Consider the following 11,037-nt stretch of genomic DNA (forward strand, 5'->3'; position numbering starts at 1 on the left):
TTGCCTTCTCTCATCAAAGGCGGAGTGGCAATTACCTCAAATAATGGCGGAGTTTTTTTTCTTCTTCTTCTTCTCTCGTGCCGGTCATGTAACCATGGCAACCTGCGACAGCGGTCGGCTCTGTTTTGCATTTCATCTGGTAGTCATGACGAGGACACGATGCTCATCGTTGGTCACGTGTCAACCGGAACAAGAGCTAGTCACGTGAGCTGCAAAGAAAGTAGGGCGACGGGAGAAAGTGTCGTATGGATACATAGAAGGAGAAAATAGTTGAAATAGACACTTAGGAATGAAATCATAGAATTTTAGCTGTGACGGGGATGTTAGAACCCCCCCCCCCCACACACACACACCCAAGGGTCAGGGAGAGTTCTGGTCGCTAACCATGTTTCAAAATTGTAGGTGTCATAAAATCACAATTTTTACTTTTTTTTTAAAAACCACGATCACACGTCTCACATCACGTAAAGAACTCACAACAGAAAAACCACACCACAAAAAAAGTACCACGCAACGATCACACCACATCATGACCACATCACGCAATAACCGCAAAACGACAACACTTAACGACCACACCACCGCACACAACGACCAATACATACCACACCACGACCACGACCACACAACGACCACACCACAACGACACCACAACGACACCACAACCACACCACACCACAACCACACCACACAACAACCACACCACAACCACACCACACCACAACCACGCCACACAACACCACAATCACACCATAACCACACCACAACCACACCACAACCACACCACAACCACACCACAACCACACCACAACCACACCACAACCACACCACAACCACACCATAACCACAACCTCACCACAACCACACCACAACCACACCACAACCACTCCACAACCACAACCACACCACACCACACCACAACCACACCACAACCACACCACACCACACCACACCAAACCACACAACAACCACACACCACACCCTACACCTCTGATTACCAGCTGAACCTTGAGTAACAATTCAGAAGAAAAAAACCACGGGCGGTAATCAGCGCCTCGTTCTCCTTTCACCCAGCAATTGGATAAATCGAAGCCAAATTTAAACGCTACGAGAAATCGCTTATTCATGGCCGCGATCAAACGAAAAAGAAATTATCCCAACACCGAAAGACCCCAAGTTTTAAATATATTATATTCATTTTTATAATGAAACGGAATCTAGTTTTATAATCTATTTTATATTTTTGTTGTATAAATAAACTCACCTCACCTCTTCTAATGATAATCACCCCCCCCCCCCCCTTTTTTTTTCTAACTCCTTACCCCCACACCCAGGTTCCGCCCCCCACCCTCAGTGTCGCCGAGGGAAAAAGTTATTGCCGTTTAAGTTCGCTCGCAAATGGAATTCCCTGATAGAGGTGGCTATTAAAGCGCGCCCTAGCGGCTCTTCCCGACTTCCGGCCATTTTAGTGCATCGGGAAGTCCCGCGGAAAATCGGGAGCAAGAAGAGAACGCTAATGAACGGATTATTTCTGCATTTTAAAGAACAAAGCCGTCAATTCATTAAAAGAACTGTTTTCGCGTGTGACCTCGTTGAACGCCACCCTCCCCTCCCCCACTTCACTTTCCTCCCAGCCCATCATTTCTTTCCGCCGGGAAGACACAGCCCTATTTTCAACGATTGTTCGGTTTTCTTAACCCTTTCTTCTCCACCCATCCGCCCCCCCCCCCCCCTCCTCTCATATCTCAAGCCAAGCCCGCATATCGTCATCTGGAAGAGTCTCATTAACCCATTATTGCCGTCTCTTGATTTGACCGATAGCAAGACATCGACACGGATTCACGAAACTCCCCCCCCCCCCCAAAAAAATCGCTTGATCACATTACCCCCACCCCCACCCCCGCCAATAACCCCCCTACCCTCAATTGACCCCCCCCCCACTCCCCATTAACCGCCCTCCCTTCCTGATACTTGACTCCCCATCAGCCGCCTTAAAAATATCGTCAATTCATTTGTACTAGCAACACGCCCGGCTAAGCGTGCACGACTTGCCTCTGCTCTAGTATCGGTCATTAACTAGAGTTTAGATCCTTTTCTCATCGATCTCCTCCCACCCCCCCCACCACCCCGTCACACGCTCTCCCTCCCTCCCCACCCACATTTACCACCATCCCCTCATTTTCCTTCCTTCCTGGCCATTATCCACTCCTCCTCCCCCCCCCCCCCACTGTCCACTAACCACCACCCTCCCCTCTTCTCTTAGTGTCCACCAACCTCTTCCCTCCCTCTGTCCGTCAACCATCCCTCCGTGCTCCCTGTCCACCAACCACCCCCTCCCTCCCCTCCCCTCTGTCCAACAGTTCCCCCCCCCCCCCCCCCCCATCGTTTGAGGACCACTGAGCCAATTGCTCCGAGCCTTGCCCCATCCGTCTCACTTACCGGTTTACGTTCATCAAAAAACGTCTTTCCTTTCCAGGGATCCCCCCAGCTAAATCTCACTCTACCCCTCCCTTGAACCTCATTCCCGTCCCCCATCATCCCCTCCCCGCCGTGGTCATCTATAACCTTCGCTTCACGATTCATCAACGCACTCGTTCACTTCATCATCCAAGTTTTCTTCTCCCCTCTAAAACAACATTTGAACTTATATTTTCATCTTTCAGTGCTGAGAATGTATGGAGACAAGGTCACCGTGGGTGCTGTATATAAAGGGTTTCTGAAAGTGTCTTGTTCTCGTAGTTTTGGTGTATGTGTATGTGTATGTGTATGTGTATGTGTATGTGTATGTGTATGTGTATGTGTATGTGTATGTGTATGTGTATGTGTATGTGTATGTGTATGTGTATGTGTATGTGTATGTGTATGTGTATGTGTATGTGTATGTGTATGTGTATGTGTATGTGTATGTGTATGTGTATGTGTATGTGTATGTGTATGTGTATGTGTATGTGTATGTGTATGTGTATGTGTATGTGTATGTGTATGTGTATGTGTATGTGTATGTGTATGTGCACGTGCACGTGCACGTGCACGTGCATGTGCATGTGCATGTGTATGTGTATGTGTATGTGTATGTGTATGTGTGTGTGTGTGTGTGTGTGCATGTGCATGTGCATGTGCATGTGCATTTGTGTTTGTTTATGTCTGTGTGCGCGTGTGCTTTTGCGTATGTGTATGTGTGTGATGTTTGAATTTTGATCCCATTCACAAAGGAATCACATACTTAAAGTGGAGACAGTTTGATATTTTGAAACAAGTTTTATTTGTCTTTTTACAATACGTCTTTTCGAAAATTCGCATCTCGTCAGAAAAAAAGTTTCAATGTACAAAAACCAACTACCTTATATTTTAATCGTAAAAACGAAAGTCGTTTTAAGGGCTGTCAAATTTACTTAAACAAGGACAACGCATATGAACTAAATTTTGATCTTTGGCTTGGTTCAAAACTTCAACGAATTTATTTTGCCTATGTCGGGAAGTTTTTTGTTTTAATTGTTCACTTATTTAACAATGTAAAATTAAAGAATAAGGCGAGTTAGGTTGTGTAATGAATTATGAATTACTTCCCATACTTGATGCTAAGATAATCTAGTCAGAAAGAGTGAGAAAGAAAGAGGAAAGAAAGAAAGTTTGTCAATGAGCTAGAATGGGGGGCATCTAAAAAAAAATGTAAAAATAATGTTTTAGTTACGTCTAGAAAGCCACTAAAATCATTTCTTATCTTCGGCCTTCGTCAAATCTTGACAACTTTTCGTACTGTGCTCACAACTTTCAGCTTCTAAAAACAAAGTTGTGGCCACGCGAGATTCCCTTCTCGCGAGATCAAGCATATAAACATCTTCCTGTTCCGGTGTTAGGGGAAGTAACCGCCAAATTTTAACACTCATTAACACGTCACTGTACGGTTTATGATACGGATCAATCGAACCAAGTAGTCCCCTGTTTGATTTTAATCGATTATGTGACAATTAACTCTTTTAATGCGCCATTTGTAGGTGTCCTCTCTTCATACTTAAATTATATCAGGCTTTTGTTATTCTCTAAAAATAAACACCATCAGATTTAAAGCGACTTCTAAGTTATGTACTCAACAATGTTCTAACTTACCTACTTTCAAAGACAATACGGATTTTAATAATATTTTTAAACTATTGATTTGTTAAGTAATATATGTATAGGGCATATATATATATATATATATATATATATATATATATATATATATATATATATATATATACTTTTTAGATTAACATTTTAGAATAATCTTTAATTCAAAGTTTTACTTAACCAACTTCTCAACATCAATATAGATTTTTAAAATATTTTTTTTTAAACTATTGTTTTTTAAGTAATATATATATATATATATATATATATATATATATATATATATATATATATATATATATATATATATATATATATATATATATATATATATATATATATATATATATATATATATATATATATATATATATATATATATATATATATATATATATATATATATATCCGTTTTACAAAAAAGATTTCAGAATATTCCTTACACCCCCACCCCTCCCTCCAACTTCGCCCTCTCGCCGCTGTAATTTCACCCCCTCCCCCCTCGGTCAGCCCCGGCCCGAGCGCCAGTTTCTTGAATACCATTAAGGTCAGTTTCCGCCGCCCGCGGCCGTTGAGTTAATGGCGGACATTTAACCCTGGCCATAGATATGAAGGAGCCTAAATAGCATCGGACGGTGGTTATTGGGTCCCTAGGTCACTTGCTTAAAAAGCCGTCTTATGAGCAATGGGGAATATGGGGAGGGGGGAGTGGTAGGGGAATAAATGTGATGAGAGCCTGCGGTGATCAATTTAACTAGATATGGGGGGCTTTCGTGATAATATTGGGGAATTTAAGTTGAAACTTTCAGGGTCTTAATCGTAATTGAGAATTGAATTAAAATGTACTAGAACACGGCGTGAGTCCTATGGATTGACATTTATATCAATTTTTCACAATTTGAACCTTTACTTTACAATCTACAAAGTCATTGGGCTGAGTCTTACAATAAGTATTTAAATACACTTAATACACTTTTACAAGGCCATATATATATATATATATATATATATATATATATATATATATATATATATATATATATATATATATATATATATATATGGTTAAAATATTCATGACCTGAATTAATATGATTTATATATTTATATTAAAATAGAGGAGACAGTGTTATGTCTAGCTTGTCTTTCATTAAGCCCCAAACATTTCTTTCCACTAAGAAAAAAACAACCTGACGATTTTGGCCTGCATTTGCGTCATATTTGCCAAGTCTGGACACAACGTGTAGGTTTAGATCAAATGATAAATTGCTCATCTGGAAGTTGACACGGGGTGTTAACCACACCAGGACATAGACACGACGATAATTTGTTGGCAGTCGGGGAAAGTTTGTGTGTCAGGTCGATGTTTGGACGGGCATCACGTGTCAGACGTGTGTGTACACGTGGTCAGACGGTCAGAGAGCATGATGGGTGCGGATGGACGTGTAGAACTGACCCTGCCGGCTTTTTTGACCGGCTCAGACGGACGAACCGGCAGATTATATTTAAACTATCATCAGTTGTATCCGATAAGGACATCATTTCAGTGATAATTTGGTTTGAAATTTCCCTTTTCAAATAACAACCAGTTGTATTCAATTTTAATGTTTAGCTATCCTCATTAACTAATGACTCCTGCCTTAAATTCACGTTATGTTATGCGTTCACGTGAAAATACAACAAAGCTTGTCACGCTTTGCTGGACACTTAAATTGGCCAGAAACTGAGCACTAAATCCTTGTTACCCCCGCATTAAACCTAGAATACGTTAAAGTTTCATGGGATACCAGTTTAATGGCTTCATCAGAACCGTGTAGCCAATCAACGTAACAGCTCTACGATTTGTTGGTCATCTTCTCCTGGAGTCTGAGGATCATTCACCAAACTCTGTACCCTGAAACTTGGACATTCCTTTTTTACCCTAAAATTTTGGACATTCCCTTTATACCCTGAAACTTGCTCATTCCCTTTATATCAGACACTTGGTCATTCAATTTCATCTTATTACCTGAAGGTCATTCTCCATCCTCTGTACCTTGAAACTTGGACATTACCTTTATACCCTAAAACTTGGACATTACCTTTATACCCTAAAACTTGGACATTACCTTTATACCCTGAAACTTGGACATTTCATTTATACACTAAAACTTGGACATTACCTTTATACCCTAAAACTTGGACATTACCTTTATACCCTGAAACTTGGACATTTCCTTTATACCCTGAAACTTGGACATTTCATTTATACACTAAAACTTGGACATTACCTTTATACCCTAAAACTTGGACATTACCTTTATACCCTGAAACTTGGACATTTCCTTTATACCCTAAAACTTGGACATTCCCTTTATACACTAAAACTTGGACATCCTCTTTAGTCCTACAGAGCGTCTTTGGATTATGCAAATTAGCGCTGCCAATTATGTAAATTCCATCTCATTAACTTGGTAGCAGAATACCACTGACAAATTAGTGCACGCTGGGTTTTTTTCTGTCTTTGCAATTACAATTAATGTTTTATGCAACAAAATTAACAGAAATTAAAAGCCACTTTATCAATAACATTTTTCTTTCTTGATTGTTTGGTAAAAAAAATAATAATAACAATTTTAAAACAGTATTTTTGAAAATAAAATATAATAAACTGTTTAAATAGTTTCACTCAACTAGTATACACTTTTTATATTATGTTATCAAAGGGCGGACTTGAACCGATTTAGTTTGTGTTTAGTTCTTGTATGTTAATTAGTCTTATTATTGAACGATTGCATCGCTGTGCTGTGCTTTTGGTAATACAAGATTTAAAGGGCCTGTGACAACAAGACTCCCACTAACATCGCTACCTTCTTTAAGCCCCCCCCCCCCCTGGTCCCCAAGAAACACCAATACCCCCCAGCTGTATAACAGTTTATTTGTCAGACAAGCTTAAAATAAAATTGGTGAAAGGGATGGGTAAATATTAGTCTTGTTTCTTAGATACCATAGTGTCCAATGTAACCTTATATGTCAAATGTTGCCGAATGTTGCACAATGTTGCCTAATGTTACCCAATATTGCCTAATGTTACCCAATGTTGCCGAATGTTGCAAAATGTTTTCCACTATTTCCTAATGCTTCCCAATGTGTTATCCAATGTTGTCCAATTTTTCCCATTATTGCAGAATGTTGCTCGATGTGGTCCAATGTGCAATGTTGCCCAAATCTTGCCCAAATGTTGACCAAATGTTGCCCAAATCTTGCCCAAATGTTGCCCAAATGTTGCCCAAATGTTGCCCAAATGTTACCCAAATCTTGCCCAAATGTTGCCCAAATGTTGCCCAAATGTTGCCCAAATGTTGCCCAAATGTTGCCCAAATGTTGCCCAAATGTTGCCCAAATGTTGCCCAAATGTTGCCCAAATGTTGCCCAAATGTTGCCCAAATGTTGCCCAAATGTTGCCCAAATGTTGCCCAAATGTTGCCCAAATGTTGCCCAAATGTTGCCCAAATGTTGCCCAAATGTTGCCCAAATGTTGCCCAAATGTTTCCCAAATGTTGCCCAAATGTTGCCCAAATGTTGCCCAAATGTTGCCCAAATGTTGCCCAAATGTCGCCCAAATGTTGCCCAAATGTTGCCCAAATGTTGCCCAAATGTTTCCCAAATGTTGCCCAAATGTTTCCCAAATGTTGTCCAAATGCTGCTCAAATGTTGCCCAAATGTTGCCCAAATGTTGCCCAAATGTTGCCCAAATGTTGCCCAAATGTTGCCCAAATGTTGCCCAAATGCTGCCCAAATGTTGCTCAAATGTTGCCCAAATGTTGCCCAAATGTTGCCCAAATGTTGCCCGAATGTTGCCCAAATATTACTTAAATGTTGCCCAAATATTTCTCAAATGTATCCCAAATATTGCCCAAATATTGCCCAAATCTTGCCAAAATATTTCTCAAATGTTTCCCAAATGTTGTCATAATATTGCCCAGTCCTCTGTAAATAATTCCAATCTGTGTTAGTATCAGGTAGACCCACCCGCAAGCAATTTTATGACGAATAAATAATTGCTGTTTACCCGCTACCACCCAACATAAAGGTGCCATGTTATCATGATATTTTAATCATGGTTTTATGATGGTTTATGATGTTTTGTGATGTTTTTATATTTCCTTTAAACACATGCGTTATGTCTTGTTTATAAAAAATCTAGTGAGTCGCATTTATGTACAACATTTGTATGAGCAAGTGACAATTAATCTACTGTAGAGTTTAGTGAAGCAGGTTCGTGTGCAAAGTTGCATGTTGAGAGAAATCGACTTACCTCCGTGTGAGCAAATAAGTTCAAATAATGTCTTAAGTATTTGGTCGTGGTTTGGTGACTAGAGCGGAGTTATATCAAGACGTTAAATAATAACAAAATGTATGATAAAGCTGTATGTGAGGAATTTATCTTAATATGTTTGGTGACGATTTTAGAATTAATGCATCAGACTCTGTCACTAGACCTTATAGATAAGGAACCTCCCCCCCCCCTCCCCCCAACTAGACTGTATGTGTAAGTATGGCTCCCAGAAATAATGTGCAAACGCAAAACTGCGCAACGGAAAACTATGCAAACAGAAAAATGCGCAAATGCAAAATAATTAGGGCCTATACTATTTCAATTTAATTTTCTGATATTTCGTGGAGAAAATCATTTATTATGTTATGATGTACGTGTGATAGTTATTTGTTAATGTCTCTAAATGCACTTTTTTTGTGCGCAGTTTTCCGTTGCGCACCATTCCGGTCACCGTAAGTATTGCCTTCATGTTGAAAACAGCAAACAAGATGTGGCACAATGTTCTGTACTAGCTTTTTGATTTAATGTGTTTCAGTTATTTATTTATTGTGTTTATTTTATTGATTTATGGTGTTTAAGCTAGTGATTCAATGTCTTTCAGTTAGTGACTCAACGTGTTTAAGCTGGTGATTCAACGTGTTTAAGGCTTTGATTCAATGTGTTTAAGTTAGTGATTTATTATGTTTAAGTTAGTGACTCAATGTGTTTAAGCTAGTAATTCAACGTTTTTAAGGCTTTGATTCAATGTGTTTAAGTTAGTGATCTACGATGTTTACAGCAGTAAATCAATGAGAATAAAAAAAATTTCCACAGAGCTATAATATCAAGAAAGAAAAAAACAAACTGCCAACTACTGACAAAATTAGATTTTATTTTCAGACTAGAAATGTGAAGTCTGGTACGAGAGAATAGAACATAATCTTAATATAAAACATTTTCATATAACACGTTTCATATTACATGTATCATAAAACTTTTATCATAAAACATGTATCATAAAACATACACCGTTAAACATCATAATAAAATGTTATCATAAAACATGTATCAAACACATCTCATGTTTTATCCCTATCCCTAACCCACCTCTCAGGTAGGAGTCAGGTGTTACTGAAATCCCTGACAATAGAATACAATACTCTCCAGTTAGCAACATCTACTTACCTAATGTCAGTGTTACTGTTAGTGATGTGAGTTTCAGTGGATGTTACAAAAGTAATGGTTTAAAACAGGGAATCCGGTTCGGGTAAAGATTTAAAAGTCTTGTTTTATTTGTACTACTCATACATACAAAAAAAAAAAAAAAACAGACCAAAAAAAAAAAAAAAAGTGAGGTATTTTTTTTTTCTCTTCGTTTAAAAAAATGATACTCAATTATCTTTTTATTTTAGAAACATCTTATTGCCCCAGCAATTATAACAACAACACATACACCAAGTAATGTACATTAATTGTTCGTTTAATATCACAAATATACCAAACCTCAACAGGAACATAAAGCTTTGATTTATCATGGTGTGTAGACTACACATTACACAGTGTTGAATACAGCCATGTCAAGGTGATTCTTGGGGAATTTAGAGGGGAAAAGTAGCTGGAAGTATAAGGAAAACACATTTTTAAGAAATGTTTCAATGTGCGTATAATATGACAAGCTATGTCCAAACTTCCGACTACAGTATTCTACCAATGAGACCTATTGTCGTGTTTTTAAAAAAACTCAACTTATTCTATATGGAAAACGTTACGATTCAACACTTGTAAACGTGACGAGATTAGTATTTCAGGTCTAACCGTTTAGTAGATTTAAATTATTCTTTTGCACTTTTAAAACGCGTCCTTATTTTAGTTAAAACAGTAAAATCTAAATTGAATTGAATTTGTATACAATATTTTGATATTACTTTTCATTATGCTATAAATATATCAATAAACAATGTACATTCATTTCAAATACAAAACGTAAGTACAAATAATGTGTCTGTTCTTTTAGCTAGCTATCAGAGTCCATTTATTTAGGTCATACAAAACATATGTATAGATTCTCTCCATACTCAGGTCATACAAACACATATGTATACATTCTCTCCTAGTCAGGTCACACAAACACATATGTATATATTTTCTACATACTTAGGTCATACAAACACATATGTATACATTCTCTACATTGTCATACTGAGGTCATACAAACACATATGTATACATTCTCTCCATACTCAGGTCATACAAACACATAATATGTATACATATTTTGTTTAGTTCTGTTTTGTACACGGCAATATTAAAGTCAATTTTACAAGTTCTTGAGGTCACAAAATAGATTTGAACACATTGCAGCTATGATGTAGTTTGGTGTGATTTAAACAGTATAGCACAGGTGTGCTTTTGTCTAGTACAGGTGTGCTGTACACAGTCTGGCAAAGGTGTGCAATACATAGTCTAGCACAGGTAGTCTGTGGTCTAGCAATATGTGATTTAGACAGTATGTCGCAGGTATGTCACACACAGACAGGTGTGCTGTAGGTGTGCTACAGACAGCCCACCTGTACCCTGTGGACATGGTGGTACCATCTCAGACGAGCGGTGCCAAGGTTCTCCATCATTCA

The sequence above is a fragment of the Physella acuta genome, unplaced genomic scaffold (genome assembly GCF_028476545.2).
Source record: "Physella acuta isolate Inbredline_101_S28 unplaced genomic scaffold, ASM2847654v3 ptg000506l, whole genome shotgun sequence".
Classification (NCBI taxonomy): domain Eukaryota; kingdom Metazoa; phylum Mollusca; class Gastropoda; family Physidae; genus Physella; species Physella acuta.